General features: G+C 37.4%; 1 protein-coding gene across 2 annotated transcripts in view; it reads right to left on the bottom strand.

The window, feature by feature from the left end:
• The window catches only part of DTD1 (D-aminoacyl-tRNA deacylase 1), a 239203-nt gene that overhangs the window by 16192 nt on the left and 206807 nt on the right, over positions 1 to 16204 (bottom strand). The window contains exon 6 of one of the 2 annotated variants that reach the window (XR_006505441.1): positions 1369 to 1566. The gene's annotated coding sequence lies outside the window, so the exon portion shown is untranslated. Of the gene's footprint in view, positions 1 to 1248; positions 1567 to 16204 lie in introns of those variants that run through there. The other variant, XM_044663427.1, reaches the window with a different exon arrangement.

Raw genomic sequence — 16204 nt, 5'->3', positions numbered from 1 at the left:
TCACAAGTTATGTGACAGGATAATACAAATGATCTGGAAAGCCACAATGAAAAAAAAAAATAAGGGCTAAGAGGAGAATAAAAAGTAACTATATACATAAACATGTATGTATACATGTACACATATATGGCAAAATACAAAACTTACATGTGTATATGTACAACACTAGATAAACTGTGTAGCTGGCTCCCTCATTTATATCCTATACACACATTTATAAATGTATATATATGCTATGTCTCTTAACCATGTCCCGAATGCATGGTATCCTCCCATTCCTCTTTCCCTGTAATTCCTTAACCTGTAAGTCCCACTCAAATAGTACCTCCTCTAGAAAAGTTTCCCTCTTTCCTCTCAGTCATTTTGCTTTATATTTTGAAACTCAATTCTCCAATGCATTTTAGTAATATATAATTCATAGAGTTGTTGTGAAAGCCAAATGATATTAATGGACATAAAGTGTTTTTATAAGTCTTAAAATACTACATAAATGCTAACTATTGTCATAGAACAGTCATTCCATTCTCATGGAATATTTTGCATTAGTCATGTTATCTTACCCCCTCCACTGAACTATAAGCTCCCCAAGATCAACAAATTATTTCTTGCCTAAACTTTATTGTCTGCCTAGAGGATAATACATTGTTCAAAATATTAGGTTGTTTGTTTTTTTAAATTTTCTCAATTTAGCCACCTTTTCTCTTCGCCAAAAAACTTCTCTCTCGTTTCCAAATGAAACATTATTAAATGGAAATGATGGTAGGTGAGATAACTTCACTTTAAATGCCATCCCACCAGAGAAAGGGAGGGAAAATAGGGAGAACATTATACATAAGATAAGCCTTCATAGAAGTTAAAATACACAATACTTTTGGTAAAATATCATTTCACATGGAATTCAATAGCACCTTTTGTAAAAATCAAGTTCAGTGCATTGTCTGCAAAAAATACTATTAGACAAAGGTAATAGAATCTGTTTAATAACAAAGTGCTTTATTTAGGTTTTTTATTTGCTTTCTTTTTTAAAAAAGAGAAAGTTTAAAAGATACACAAGGCTCACACAATAAATTGTCAATGATTATTCTTTTTATACCTTAACTCTGACAGAAAAGTTGCACACTACCCCAGTGTTGTGTAGAGCATGAATAGAATATATACAACACAAACACAAACACAATAGAAGATGCAATGAGTATCCAATTTTACATAAGAAGACTGTCTCTTTCAAAATGCAAGCCAAAAAATACCTGAAACTAATAAGTTTTAATTATGTGCTCTGTTGCTACATATATATTGAAAATATTTGCCTCTTACTCAGGAGCTAGGCTAAACCAAATGCAGAATACACTGAAAAATGGTATGACTCACTTTTACTATGAGGCCACAGTAACAACAGAAAATGGTAACATTCCTTTGGTTGATTTTTTAACACAGAATGATGTAGATTTCTAATTTCTGTCTCCCTTTTTTCCCCTTTCCAAATCCTTTCGTTCACATCTTCAAGGTGTAGATATTTCATATCTTCTGTGAACTCTTCAAGTTCCAGTTCTGCCCAAAGGTGATGTGCTAAGGAGAAAACAAAGATAAGAAGATGAAAAAGACTTCCCTTTTACAATCTTGTTTTTCAAAAAGACCTAATCAAATTTAATTTTTAAAATAACTTATTTTCTGGGATTCTGACACCAAGCCTCATTCACTCTTCTAAGCTGACTCTCTTAAATCAGTTCTTCTAAGAGAACTAACTTTTGAGGCCATTTTCAATTTAACCATCTATCTCTGCCACAGAACATGTAAACATGTCACCTCTTCTATCAGGAATGCTCTCACACCCTTAGAGCAAGTCCTACTTGAATCCTTCTATTAATGGTATTCTCAAGCTCTTCAATCAATTTTTTATTCACTAATTGGTGTACATACCATATTCTCCTTTGCACTGAAAGTAAATTCTCTGAGAGCAAAGATTTTCATTTTTTAGATATCACTAGTGCTTGTATCCAGCTGATGTTTAATAAATGTTGTTGAATTAAGTTACTCAAAGGAGTCCAAAGAATATCTCTGAATCCTATATAAAGGGGGAAGGAGTTTATTTCTTCAAACTGCTGAGAATTTAACTTAAAATGAAATTGACTGAGCCACCATTCTGCCAAATGATCAAGTACAGAGCAACCCAGACAAGGCTCCCAGGAAAAATATATCCTGTTTCCTCTTTATAAAAATTTGAGTATCTCTACTTTCCAAGACCCCTCATTTCTAACTCTACTGACACTTATTAATGAATTCAAAACAATACAAATGCTCAGTCTCTTCTGCCTCTTAATTTTCCTGGCTTCCTTCAAGACTCAGTTCCAAGTCTGCCTGTTGCAAGAGATCTGTCTCTCCTGGTCTCCCTTTCAACTTATCTTCAAACTACGAATGCTTTCCCCTTCTACATTATATTTGTTCTTCTGTTTGTGCCCAATTATTTACATATTATATTGAGGGCAGGACCTGGTTTGAGGGGGGCTATTCTCTGTATCCTCATGGCTTAGGCACAATGCCAGGAACCCCTTTAACAATATGTACCCATTGACAAATTATTCTGAAAGAAGCAGGTGAAAATCCCTGGTAAAGGCATTTTGGTCACTGTAACATATTCCACCTATAATTCTCAACCTGGACCAGATCTCTTATAGAAAGGTAGGTCCCAGGCTGTTAGATATTAACGTTAAATTTAAATTGTCAGCTGGAGAAAATTCAAGTTCATCTGCTACACCTGGACTCCAGGCTGGTTGAAGGTCCTTTAGGGTACTATAGGTTTGAATCAGAGGTAGCCCTGGCAACTGGGCAATCCAAGAAATTATGACCGTTGTAAGATATGTCCCTGTCATATTCTGTTAGGACCTAATAAATATTGGTTGAACTGAAGTGAAAGCAGTCAAAGCACTCTATATGGTGGAACTAATCCAAAATATAGCTACTTAAATCCACAATGTGAGTCATCTGGAGTACATTATATCAATTACTTAAAAGTCAAGAACAGCAAACCATTTGCACTTTAGAATACAAAGATTTGCCCATACCTAATAAGCTATAAATGCCTGGAACATTTTAAAGATTCACTCTCTCTGTGCAGCACCATGACAAATTAGCTGCTATAAATAGTTCCCACATTTACTCTATAAGGCACTGGCAGCAAGTAGGTTCCTGAGGTCATCAAAGAACCTTCTTTTGTCAGCAGAGATCAAGACCAATATTTTTTAATTTGTAACTGCTTTGGGGTTTGTGGTTGAACACAGAATGCAATTATTTTTATAGCTGCTAATTGTTCTGTTTATATTTTATAAGAGTTCAATAACATACTATATGTGTGACTATGATGATATTACTTATACTCAAAAATAAATTAGGTAAATTAAGTAATATTAAAGTAAAAAAAAAAAGCTTTCAAAGACAATTCATGTCTGGATCCTTCTTAGGGCATCAAAGGACCAGAAGGAACCCTGAAAGGTCATATGGTTCAATAATGTTAAACTCAAATAGAAACAGATACTAAACCAAGGAGGATTCCTTGCAGGTTACATTTTGACTTAAAAAAACATATATTAGCATTGTGTTTAAGTACTTCCCAGCTACATTTTAATCTCCTTCAGACCACATTTGGGAATACGGTAGACCACATACTACCCATTGGAGATGGTTTTGACACCTCTGTTCTAGTCCGATAGCTCTAACATTTTTTCAGTCAACTCCTTGTGCCCCAATAAACTTTTACTAAAAAATTCCTGAGAAAGGGGTGTTACTTTATTCTTGCTGATTCCGTATCACATTCTCCACAGCTATTTTGGAAGCTGTGAAGCTTGCAAAAGTTCGTGGATTATATTTGCATTTGCAATTGTTCTTCCAGATGATGTTAAGAACCCACAATATAGCCACAAAAATCCAACTGCACGGCAAATTCCAAATGCATATTTTGAGTCTGTGTTTATTGTTGCTGCCTTATCCTTTGAAATTACACAAGCTTGTTTTAGGTCAATTAGTTCTGCTGCTTGAGCACTCAAATTTCTAGGTAGCAAGGTAAACCATAGAGTCTCAAACTCAGTCACTGCAGAAGCTCCAGTGTATCTTAATCCATCTCTCATAAAGGATGAGCCATCAGTAAACAGGATCAAATCAGGGTTGATTAGAGGTGTATCAGAGAGATGTTCCCAAGGTCTTTCTGCCAGCTGAACCACTTTCGCATAGTCATGCAATGGTTCCCCTTGTATTGGCAAATCAGGTAACAAAGTTGCAGGATTCAAGTTGTTACATCTTCTTATTGTAATGTCATTACCCAGCAAAGTACTCTCATACTTTGCTAACCACTGGTCTGAAAAAGCTTGGGTTCTGTGTCCCAACATTAATGCTTCAACTTCATGTGGACACATTGTAAGCTAGAAGACCAAGATGCTAAAGGCAGTTGAGGACAGTTAGAACCAGGATATAAGGGGGAGTCCCCCAAGCAGAGCACACATTCTGGGTTTGGGGTTACTAGGGTAGAGGGTGGTATGATTTACATTCCTTAGGCCTACCAGAAGTTTCCTTTTGCCTTACCTGGCTATTCTGAATATCATCTAATCCAGACTGTCCCTCATTGGCCTGCTTTCTACAGCTGCTATAAGATCCTTTAAGCAACTGACTGAGACTAAACATCATCTCTACAGATCTACAATCAACACCAGCAAATGCTTACTCAATTACTTATTTAGCTAGGTACTTGAGCAACAGAGTAGAAAGGGCAAAGAAGAACTGTGAAAAGGGGCTTTTGCCCAAGCTAGGGCAAAGTCAGGCCCAAATCTTAGCTGTTAAGTTATAGAGACCTCCTAACTCTCATCCCTTATAAATTTTCTCCTTCCCTTATTTGTTACACCCTGTTATTAAAAGTTATATTCATAGTTTCAGATAGCATTTGTATATTTCAATTAAGAAGGCCAACATCAACAGATTTACCCTGAAGGAATCTTCATATTCCATTTTCAAGACTGGCAGTTGGTTGAGAAGTTCAGCTGTGTGGACCCATTTTGATTTTACTATTTATCCTTAATAGTGAACTTCACCTTTTAGCTAGAAACATTTCTTCTTATGGGAATAGTTCTACCCTCAACTAAACCATCAAGTTGGAGAAAAATAATTCAATTCCTCTTGGGGAAGCGCTGGCCTTTCCCCTCAAAGTAGGAGCAACAAGGCCTGTGACATCTATTATATTGAATCTCTGGGAGCCAGGAGTTCACATTGTGATTGACAGGTAGATCCGTTGGATGTTGGAATGTTCCCAGAGAGGAGTGTGAACATAGGAGAGGGCAGTTGGCCCAGGGGGTATAAAACCACCCTGGCAGCCCTGGCAGGGGTTCCTTTCTTTCCCTGAGACCTGATATCAGTGGATCCTGGTCTTTTGTGGGATTGAGACCTGTAGACTCAACCTTGCAAACTCCTCCTGTTTGTTCCTGCACCATCAACAACTGTACCCAGACCATCATCTCTGATTCTACTGCCCTAGAAATTAGGAAATTAATCATCTTAGTTATCTAGGTTTCCCAGGGCCCGGGAGGGAACCAGGAAGTGGGCAGGAGAAGAAGAAGAGGGTGGAAAGGGGTGGATATCTCAAACTGGTTAGGCATATCATCTAGTGAAGAAGAAACTGAAAGATTATACAGCAGTTTGCCTACTCTGGTGTGGCTGTGGCCAGGCTGTGCCAGAGAGAAGCTAACCATCCTAATTCCTTTACTTGCTTACAGTTTAGAAATTCATCATTATCATTTAAATCAGGGTCTCCCAATACCTCTATCCAATCCTATTATCCTTCTTTGTTAAATACAATCAAAGTTTAAAGTACCTTCCTGAAGTGGTTGTTCATAGCTTCTTTGGGAAGGGAGAGACGCGGTCAGATACCAAGGATACCAAGCTAAAGAGCCCATTATTTAAAATCAATTAACCCCAGGTGGGTCCTGAAGGGATATCATCCATTGACCTAAAGGATCCTAATTGGGCAACTGTTATAAAGGAGGGAGGTGTCATCTCATCCTCTCTCTATACTTCATCTACATACATCTAGTAGATAGGAGTATCATTTATTATAACACATTTTGGGGAAGAGCCTGCTTCAATCACTGAGTCTTCTATACCCATCCCCTACTCAGTCTGTGAGCCAGCAGTTCTCCCTCCAGCCTGTGCCTGTCAGCTCTTACAACATAACAGTTAAAGGACATCCTAACAAAACATCTGTTGCTTTTGCCATGAACAAGGTTATGTGCCTGCAGCAATGAGATGCAGTTGGACATAATAATATGTAATAGGTCTTTGTACTGGACCCAAAGTTTGAGTTAGTACACCAGATGCTACACCTCTCCTTTCATGGACATAGAGGATAAAAGGTTTCTTTTAGTCTGGGATTCCTAGTGCAGGTGCTGACAGGATAGCTTCTTTTAACTTTGTGATTGCTTACAAGTGTTCAGTTATTAGCTTTAGTGGTTCTTTAACACTGTCTCGTTAGTTCTGTTAGCAGTTTTATAATTTCACCATAGGCCGGAATCCACTGGCTACAGAATCCTGTGGTACCCAATATTGCTCTCAATTGTTTCTCTGTCTTTAGAACACTGAGCTTTTGTATATCTGCAATTCTCTTTTGTGATATATATTTGGACTCTTCAGGTAACACAAATCCTAGATATTCCATTCTATGTATATACCACTGAACTTTAGACTTTGAGATCTTGTGTCCCCTTTTGAACAATTCAAGAAGCAGATGTTTGCTGTCTCTCTGACATGCCTTAGCTGTTGATGAAGCTAGAAGCAAGTCATCCACAAAATGGATCAGTTGGCTGTGTAACCTTGTGGCAGATGACACCATGTGTATTTGTGTACCGTTCTATGTGAATGCAAATATCTTTTGTGAGTCTTCATGAATGGGAATTTTAAAAACGCAGAGCACAAATCTACAACTGAAATAATTTGCATGGCCAGAAATTGCTGAAATTATTGTTGCAGGACTTGGGACAATAGGATGTCTTTTAACAACATGATTATTAATTGCTCTGGAATCTTGGACAAAGTGATACACAACTTTCCCACTTGCATCCAACTTTGGCTTCTTTACTGGCAATATTGGGGTATTGTACTCTAATCTTCATGGTACTGTGATCTTTTGTTTTATGAGGGATCTTATTACTGGTGTTATTCCCTCAATAGCTTCTCTACTTAATGGGTACCGTGGGATAAATGGGGGTGGTCCTTGCTTGGTGGTAATCTTCAAGGTACATCTGATTTTAACAAACCCACATCTATTGAACTTGTTGCCTGTGGGAAGCTATTAAGAGAAATTAGAATCTCAAGTAGATATTTTTATCTGGACCCCATCAAAAGATCAACACAGACCAGCAGAGCCATGTGTTGACCTTTTCTCCCTACAATTAGGTACGAGACTGGAATGGGCTATCTAAGTTAAAAATCTGAAATTCCTCTTTTGATTCCTTTCATAATTCACACCTTTCTTTCTTTCTTTCTTTCTTTCTTTCTTTCTTTCTTTCTTTTTTTATTTATTTCTTTTCTTTCTTTCTTCCTTTCTTTCTTTTTTTCTTTATTTTTTTAAACCCTTGTACTTCGGTGTATTGTCTCATAGGTGGAAGATTGGTAAGGGTGGGCAGTGGGGTCAAGTGACTTGCCCAGGGTCACACAGCTGGGAAGTGGCTGAGGCCGGGTTTCACACCTTTCTTTAAAAAGCAATATTGTCTTATTGAAAAAGCTTTGGGCTCTCAGTAATCCAGCAGGAGGAGAGTTAACACTGTTCCCCTTTGGCCAAGAATGCAGCTGCCTGGTATAGCCAAGGCCAAACCCTTAGCAGGGGCATTTTGTCCAGAATTAAAGCAAAATAATGAGTCTCAAAAAATATTGTTTAACACCATCAAGGCTGAGAAATTCAGGGGCTTTCCAGCCTAACAAAATGTCCCAGACTTCACTTAATGATAACACATAGTTGATAGTTTAGCATAGGTTTTTATCCACACCTGGAAGCTTCTAAGGCTTTTCTTTTGACTATGGTAAAAATACTGTTCTGTGTAATTGTGGGAAACTTTCTTGGGCTTTTGGGGGAAGGGGATCTTTAACTTTCTATATAATAAACTGGTGACTCCATTGTACCTCAGAGCACTATGAGCTAACAAGCCGTGCTTCCAATCTGTTTCATTCTTTACATCCGACGACCACCCTAGGCCACTCAGATAAGTCTCTGGTTATAGAGCAGGATCTCTATAGTTCCCCACAGAGCTTCAGGGATATCTGCTGGGCTCTCATATATATTGTTCTCTTCTTTATCTACTTTTAAGCTTTCTAAAAACAGTACTGGGAATAGGTCTAAGGACTCTTCTGGTAACTCAAGAGATTTATCACCAGTTAGGGTACACACAATTGTTGCCCTTAGTTTACACAACAGGTCCCTCCCCACAAGATTTATTGGAGATCTGGGCATTAATAGAAATGAATGTTCCACACTTAGGGGACCTAGAGATACCATCCTAGGTGGTACCTTTTTTACTTTAAAGGGTGTCCCTGAGATTCCCATAACCTGCATTGATCCCACAGCATCACATTCCCCATCAAGTGAATTCTTTAGTACAAACTTAGCTGCCCCAGTGTCAAGCATACAATCATAAAGATTACCTCCCACTTTCAGAGTAACATGGGATTCAGATCTATTCCTTGGAGAGTGGACTGGAATAACAGGTGTTAATAATTCAGGATCAGAAAAATAATATTCATCTTCCTGTCCTTCACTCTCTACATTCCTTATTTCATTTTCTTCATTTCCCAAATTCTCTGTTCTTATATATTTATTTGCCATATATTCAGTTCTACTCCCCTCAGAAAACCTTCATAATTGACTGCTACCTCCATGTGCCCCCTTTTGGGAATCATGTTTTTGGGTACTGCCACTAAACACCTGGGAATACTTTGGTCATTCCCCATTCTTTATATATATTTACATAGTTTGCATATCTTCTGCTAGAGCAGTCCCCTGATAATATATACCCTGGTATGTATTAGGATAGCTAGGTTTCTTGTCTTGGTATTCATATCCATACCCATTGCTATAACCATTGCCAAACCCATTGCCTCTATAACCATTATCTCTGAACCCATTGCAGTCTCTGCCTCGATTTCCTCTAAATTAACCTTAATTATTTCTATAATTATATGGGAAGTATCTGCCATTTTTTATGAACACCTGTCCCCATGCTGTACAATCTCATTAAGTGGCCATTTCATCCACACATGTAGCACCATAGACCTTGGTTATTAAATTCTCTCTGCTGACTGTAAAACTGTCTTTATGGTCTATAATCCCTTACTACAGCTTCAGTCTCATCTTGGCTTTCAGTTTTGCTTAATTTTAACCTCAGATCTTTAATTTATCTTTCTAACTCTTCAATAATTTCATTATTTCCTTCCTCCTGCTTATCTTTATCCTCTTGTGAGGAAGGGGGAGATTTCTGTGAACCCCAACTCACAGCAGGTGCTCAGGCTTAAGATGGAGATCATGACTAGGCTGTTTCACTCCCTCCCAAACTAGTCTCCCTCAAACTAACACAATCTGATATTTCTTGTATTTATTTTAAAAAATAAGAGATGAGGAATGGATGTAGGGTATTAAGGGAAAGTTGGTACAGGGCACCCTAAAAGGCTAATCCTCCTAATAGGTCCTTCACCCAGGAGAGACCAAGTTCTATCTCAATCCAGAAGGAGAGACTGAAGTCTATCTCAATTCTGAGCTTCACCTGCCCTTACCCTCTAATATTATTGCCTATAAGTTTCTTCAGCAGTTAGTCTAAAGGTTAGACACTGTTTGGCAAGGTCCAAGGTATGAGAGGTTCACGGCACTGCTCCCCATGGAGTCCAGAAACACTAAACACTGTTGAGCACTACTAGAGTTCAGGAGATAACAGGATATCAAGGTACCTCTGATGGCAGGTCTTCTTTCCGGTCAGGAAACCAAAGTTATCTTCTGGGATTCACAGAGCTCCAATCCACATCCTCCCCCCACAAGTTCAAGTCCCAGGAAGACCCTCACTTAGGTCCCCAAATCCCAGAAGTCTCTTCTCTTCAACTGTCATTTGGACTCTCCTCCTCTCAACATTCCATGTCTCATGCAAGATGTCCATGTCTTTTCTTAATTCTCACAATTTACCTTCTTAACTCTTCAATAATTTCATTATTTCTTTCCTCCTGCTTATCTTTATACTCTTAGTAAACATAAGTGGCCACCCTTCTTAATTCATCCAGTTCCATCTGATTCCAGTCTGGACAGTGGTGTCTAAAGTAATCTTTTACTACAGAGAAGGTGTTTCTAACAAACTGCCTCCTTAATTGTCTGATGTCCTTTTCTTTTAATTCCAGCCCAATCCAGCATTCTCCCAGGTCAATTAATCTATCCAAGAAAGTAGAGAGTATTTCTCCACTCTCCTGTCTGACTCTTTCAAATTCTGTCCATGTGTCTGGTCTCTCAGAGCAGTCCCTCATTGTTTGGAGCACTGCCTGCCTTGCTTTTACTAATTGCTGGTATCCATGTTGAGAGTTAATTTCCCAACCAGGATCAAAAAGAGGCCAGTTAAGGATGTTGTAATTTTCATTGATTTCCCTGATTATTTTCTCCTTTTCCCATTTTGTGAGGAGTTCATCTAACAAAATATCAAAATCATTATAGCTTAGGTCGAACTGCTTAATGATCTTTTGGAACGTCTTTATAACTGCCACTGGATCCTCCTCAAAGGATGGCCTGTTCTTTATAAAACTATTGATGTCACTTTGTGTAAAGCCTTTGTGCTGTTTGATATTGACTAATTCATGCTCAGATGTGATCATTGGTACCCCACACAAATGGAATAAGTTGCCCAGAGTTGTCTAGTTCAGCAGTTTCTCCTTCTAGTTTAATGGTGTCCTCTTGCTTTCCCATGTCCTTTTCCTTTCTCTCTACCTCATATTTCATTATATGGTCTCAAGGTAGTTCACTTTTAGAGCCATTTCATTAAATCTCATTTGCTTCAGTTTTACTTCTTTAAATTGGTTGAAGATTTGGAGAGTAACATCCTCAACAAAAATATGAAAAAAATCTCTCCACCATCTATTGGCGGGCATTTGAGAACATCCAGCAACATAACTGACAGTATTTCCATAACATAATTGGAGAATGGAATTCCCCTAATATAACTTGGGAAAGTATAGTTATATAGATGGGTTATGGTATCAAAATTCACGACCACATAGTTCAGTATAATCACTGATCTCTAAATATTGTTTTGGCTTCTTGAATGCTGGTTTAAAGTTGTTCTGCAGTGGCCCCTATGATGTCAAAACTGAGGTTCAAAGTCCTTTTTTAAACTTTTAACTGTATCTCTCTATATTAAAAAACAGTAGCTGTTGTTTAAGGTTCTTGTTTCCTTTTGGCTCATCAGAAATGTAAGGATAGAACTGATACAGTATCTTTTGGCAGGGTTTATTGATCCCTATTGAGCAGTTGCCTAATAGCTGGTGAGAGCTGGAATTCCTTTGTGGCAGTTGGACCTAGTTAACTTTGATGAAGGTAGACTTTCTAGACAAGTTTATAACAAACCTATTTGTTGAGTTAATAAAAGGATCAAGGAAGGGAAGGATAGGATAAATATAGGATTGAGGAAATGTACTCTAAAATCTAATAACTCTAACTGGATCCCAAATCCCAAAGCTAAAACTCTACAAGGAGCATCTTCTGCCTGAAAACCAGGCAAGCTTTCTCTGAACTTCTTAATGTATAACTAATTTCCCAAATACTATTCTTACTAAACTCTTCTATTTAATTATCTTCTTATATATTTTTAAATTTTACTGTCTCCTTTTCTTCCTCCTTTAGATAGAACTCAATTCAGTTGTTCTCTATCACTGTTCAAACTGTCAGCTCTCTTCAAGGCCTGAAGTGGGCTTGAGTTGGGCCTACTTCTCTCTTTAGTGACTCAGAAAAAAATAGTTTGTTTCTTCTTACTCTTGATCTTCTTCCACCACAACTTTCCAAATCTCCAGGTTTTCCTCCAACACCAACTGTCACTCTCTTCCAAGATTTTCCAAAGAGCAGATCCAAACACAGCCACCCTCAGAGTAAGCCTCTCCAAGAGTATGTCAGTTATTTTTCCAACAGACCCTTAGGCACCTGATAATTAGCTCAAAGAGAACTCCACTGAAAATTCCATCTTCCTCTTAAGGCAGTGGTTCCCAAACTTTTTTGGCCTACCACCCCCTTTCCAGAAAAAATATTACTTAGCTCCCTGGAAATTAATTATTTTTATTTTAATAGCAATTAATAGGAAAGATAAATGCACCTATGGCCATCACCACCCCCCCGGATCACTGCAGCACCCACCAGGCCCATTTTGAGAATCACTGTCTTAAGGTAATGCTTGACTCATTTACTCTATTTCCATCTATCAATATCCTAATTATTCCCAATAAAGAAAACAGAGAAAGAAAATTACAGACCAATTTCCTTAATAAATATTGATGCAAAAATCTTAAATAAGATACTAGCAAAGAAGACTACAGCAATATATCACAAAGATCATTCACTATGACTATGCAGAATTTATGCCAGGAATGCAAGGCTTATTTAATATTAGGAAAACCATCAACATAATTGACTTTATCAATAACCAAACTAACAGAAATTAAATGATAATTTCAATAGATGCAGAAAAAGTCTTCCATAAAATTCAACACCTATTCCTATTAAAAATACTAGAAAGCATAGGAATAAAAGATCCTTAAAATGGCAAGTAGTATCTATCTAAAACCATCATCTGCAATAGAGTTTAGTTAGAAGCCTTCCCAGTAAGATCAAAGGTGAGGAAAAGCTGCCCATTATCACCACTATTATTTATTTTTTATGAGAAATGCTACCTTTATAAATAAGAGAAGAAAAAGGAATTAAAGGAGTTAAAGTAGGCAATGAGGAAACTAAACTATCACTCTTTGTGGATGATATGATGGTATACTTAGAGAAGGAACTAAAAAACAATTGGAATAATTAATAACTTTAGCAAAGTTGCAGGATACAAAATAAACCCACATGAATTATCAATATTTCTATACAATACAAATTCCAGCAGCAATAAGTAGATTCCATTTAAAGCAACTATATACAATATAAAATACTATTTGCTAAAACGAACATGTGAATTATATGAACATAATTACAAAACACTTTTCACACAAATAATGTCAGATCCCAATAACTGGAAAAATATTAATTTCTCATGGCAGGCTGAGCTAATATAATAAAAATGACAAGTCTACTGTTATAAGGAAAAGAGCAGGAGCAGGACCTGTTGGAAAGTCAGAAGCAGGAAGGTTCCAGAATTCTAAAGAAGTGACAGAGCTTCTTCTAGGAGACAGTTGAAGCTGGAGATTAAGTTTGTCTTATCTCCTTGGGTGGACCTTGTGAAGCTGATTATTCTCCCTCTCCTATGGCTGTCCTTCTGATCCATCTTACCTACAACTTGCTCCTCTGTATACGTTTGCTGCTGGCTAAGAGATATTCCAACAAAGCTGCTTGAGACACTTAAAGTCTCTGTCAGTGAGAACGTTTCCCTAAGTCCTGTTTCTGCTTACCTTCCAACCTTACCTCCTCTATCACCAACTAAAGGGGTGATTTGGGTTAGTGAAGTGTATTTATTATAGAAACTGGGACTTTTAGGTAGAGAGGTAAATGACAGTGCAGATACCATCTCTCTGAAGATAACCACTAGATTTGGTGGGGAGATTTATTTATATTCTTTATATGAATTATCCAACATCCTTTCCCTTCCTTCCCTTACCTTAAATAAACCCTGTTTAATAGTATTTGGTATTCTGTAAACTTTATCCTGTTGACCTTCCTAAACCCTTGTGATCTTTCTGATAATGATCCTAAACAATCATTCCTTGACCTACTAAAATCCCATTACCACCCTGGTTTCTTTTAGATACTTAAATTCCACTATCTTTCTAATTCTAAATTACTTATTCAAGTTCCAAAGTTCTAAATTCTCTCCCTCTCTTACACCATCCATTAAAAAGGAAAAAAAGATGTGATATCAATTATACATGTAAAACATAGTTATTATTTTATTTTTGTTATTATTTCTGCATGTGCTGTTTTCCCTGTAACAAATAAAATTAACATAGAAGGATAAATATAAAATTATTAGGGTTTTATTGTAATCCTTATTGATAATTATAGCCACATGCCTGATAAGAACTCATTACCCAATAGGAATCATGGGAAATGTAGTTTTGAAAGAGTCCTAAATATCCACAGGAAGTTTAGATCAGAGACCTCAAGATCTGTTCAAGGACCCCCAAATTTCCAATATCACAGCCCCCAGCTGTTATAAACCCTCGGTGTTTCCAAATTGATTCCATTGCATGGCATATTGAAAATGCATATTTAGAGTCTGTATAGATATTATCAATTTTGCCCTCTGCAAAAATACAGGCTTGCTTCAATGCTATGAGTTCTGCCCCCTGTACACTTATATTTTTTGGCAGTGGCACATACCACAGAGTCTCAAACTCTATGACTAATGAAGCTCCCATGTAACGAATACAATCTAGCATGTAGAAAGAACCATCAGTAAATAAAATTAGGTCAGGATTTTTAAGGAGTATCTCTTAAACCCTGCCTCAGTTGTTCCACTAATCTTACTACTTCCTCACAATCATGCAGTGGCTCCCCATTAGTTGGTAAATTGGGTAATAGTGTTGCTGGATTCAAGACACTACACCTCTTTAAATCTATGCTCTCATTACCCAAAAGAATAATTCCGTACCTAGAAATTCTTTGATCTATAAAAGCTTGGGTACAAAATTTTTTCATAAGCAATTCTATTTCATGAGCACAAGAAACTATTAAAGGAGATCCCAAAACTAAATCAGCTGATTTCTCTACTAGCACTAATGTGGCTGCAATGCCTCTGAGACAAGGCACTGTTCCAGCTGCTTTTATATCTAAATGATAACTGTAATAGCCTATTGGATGGAAATTCTGTCCTAAAGCCTATGTTAGTGCTCCTGATACAATCCCTCTGCACTCATTGACAAAAAGCTGAAATAGTTTTGAATAATCTGGGATCCCGAATGCTGGGGCAGACAGGAAAAACTTGGGATAGAGGAGAAAATGGTAGCTGGACTTGGCACTCCTAGGTGACTCTTTACTATATAGTCATTTACTGCTCTTAGATACTGGATGAATTGGTAGACTGGTCTCCCATTTTGATCTAGTTTTGCCTTTCTCATTGGAAGGATTGGTGTATTGCATTCTGAGTAGCAAGGAATTATTATGCCTTGTTTAATTAGGGATTCGATGATAGGTCTGATTCCCTCAACTGGCTCTTTGCTTAGTTTATATTGTCGTATGCATGGAGCTGCCCCTTTTGTTCTCACCAAAAGGTGACTGGTGTTGCTGATTTTAATAAACCCACGTCTGTAGAAGACACGGCCCAAAGATCTTAAGGGATGTCATCAGATATTGGATACATTGATCCCGGCTCCTTCTGCCTCTACTGAATCTAAGAAAAGCACTGGAAAGGCAGCTTTTACTTTTCCCACAGCTTCCTTCAGTTTTTATCATTGATTCACTGCTCACACTTTCTACTATTTCTGTAAATTCATTGCTTTCTTCCTCACTATTTCTTATTACTCCTTTGCTCACATTATCTACTGTTTTTACTTCTTCAGATTCTTTTGTTACTATTGGTGTTACTATTTCGTTTTCTTCTGTACCCTCAGTACTAATTACAATGTTTTTACTATGCATTTCATTTTTTCTATTACTTTCCCCACTTGCCACTTACTATTGTTCTAATGCTTCATTATCAATGCATAACTGGGTAAACCTTCATAAAGCACCAGCCCCATTTTGTTGTTCTGGTTTCTTGCAACTAGACCTGTAACCTGTGAGAATTTGGGGCTTTCATATAATATAATCTTGCATGATATAGAGGTCTGGGGCTTGCTGTGATCCCTGACAACAATTATGAGAACAGCAGTTTGGCTGCTACTGCCTCTAATACTGTGGATATCCATTATATGCATTGCTGTACCTAAATGCATTCTGTCTCCAGCCATTGCCATTATAAAATCTATTGACCCTGTTTCCCTGGTTGAAAATTTGTCCTCTAAACCAATAGTCATGAAC

The sequence above is a fragment of the Gracilinanus agilis genome, chromosome 2 (assembly GCF_016433145.1).
Source record: "Gracilinanus agilis isolate LMUSP501 chromosome 2, AgileGrace, whole genome shotgun sequence".
Taxonomy (NCBI): Eukaryota; Metazoa; Chordata; class Mammalia; order Didelphimorphia; family Didelphidae; genus Gracilinanus; species Gracilinanus agilis.
The sequence above is the reverse complement of the archived record's forward strand: the minus strand, read 5'-3'. Positions and strand labels throughout refer to the sequence as shown.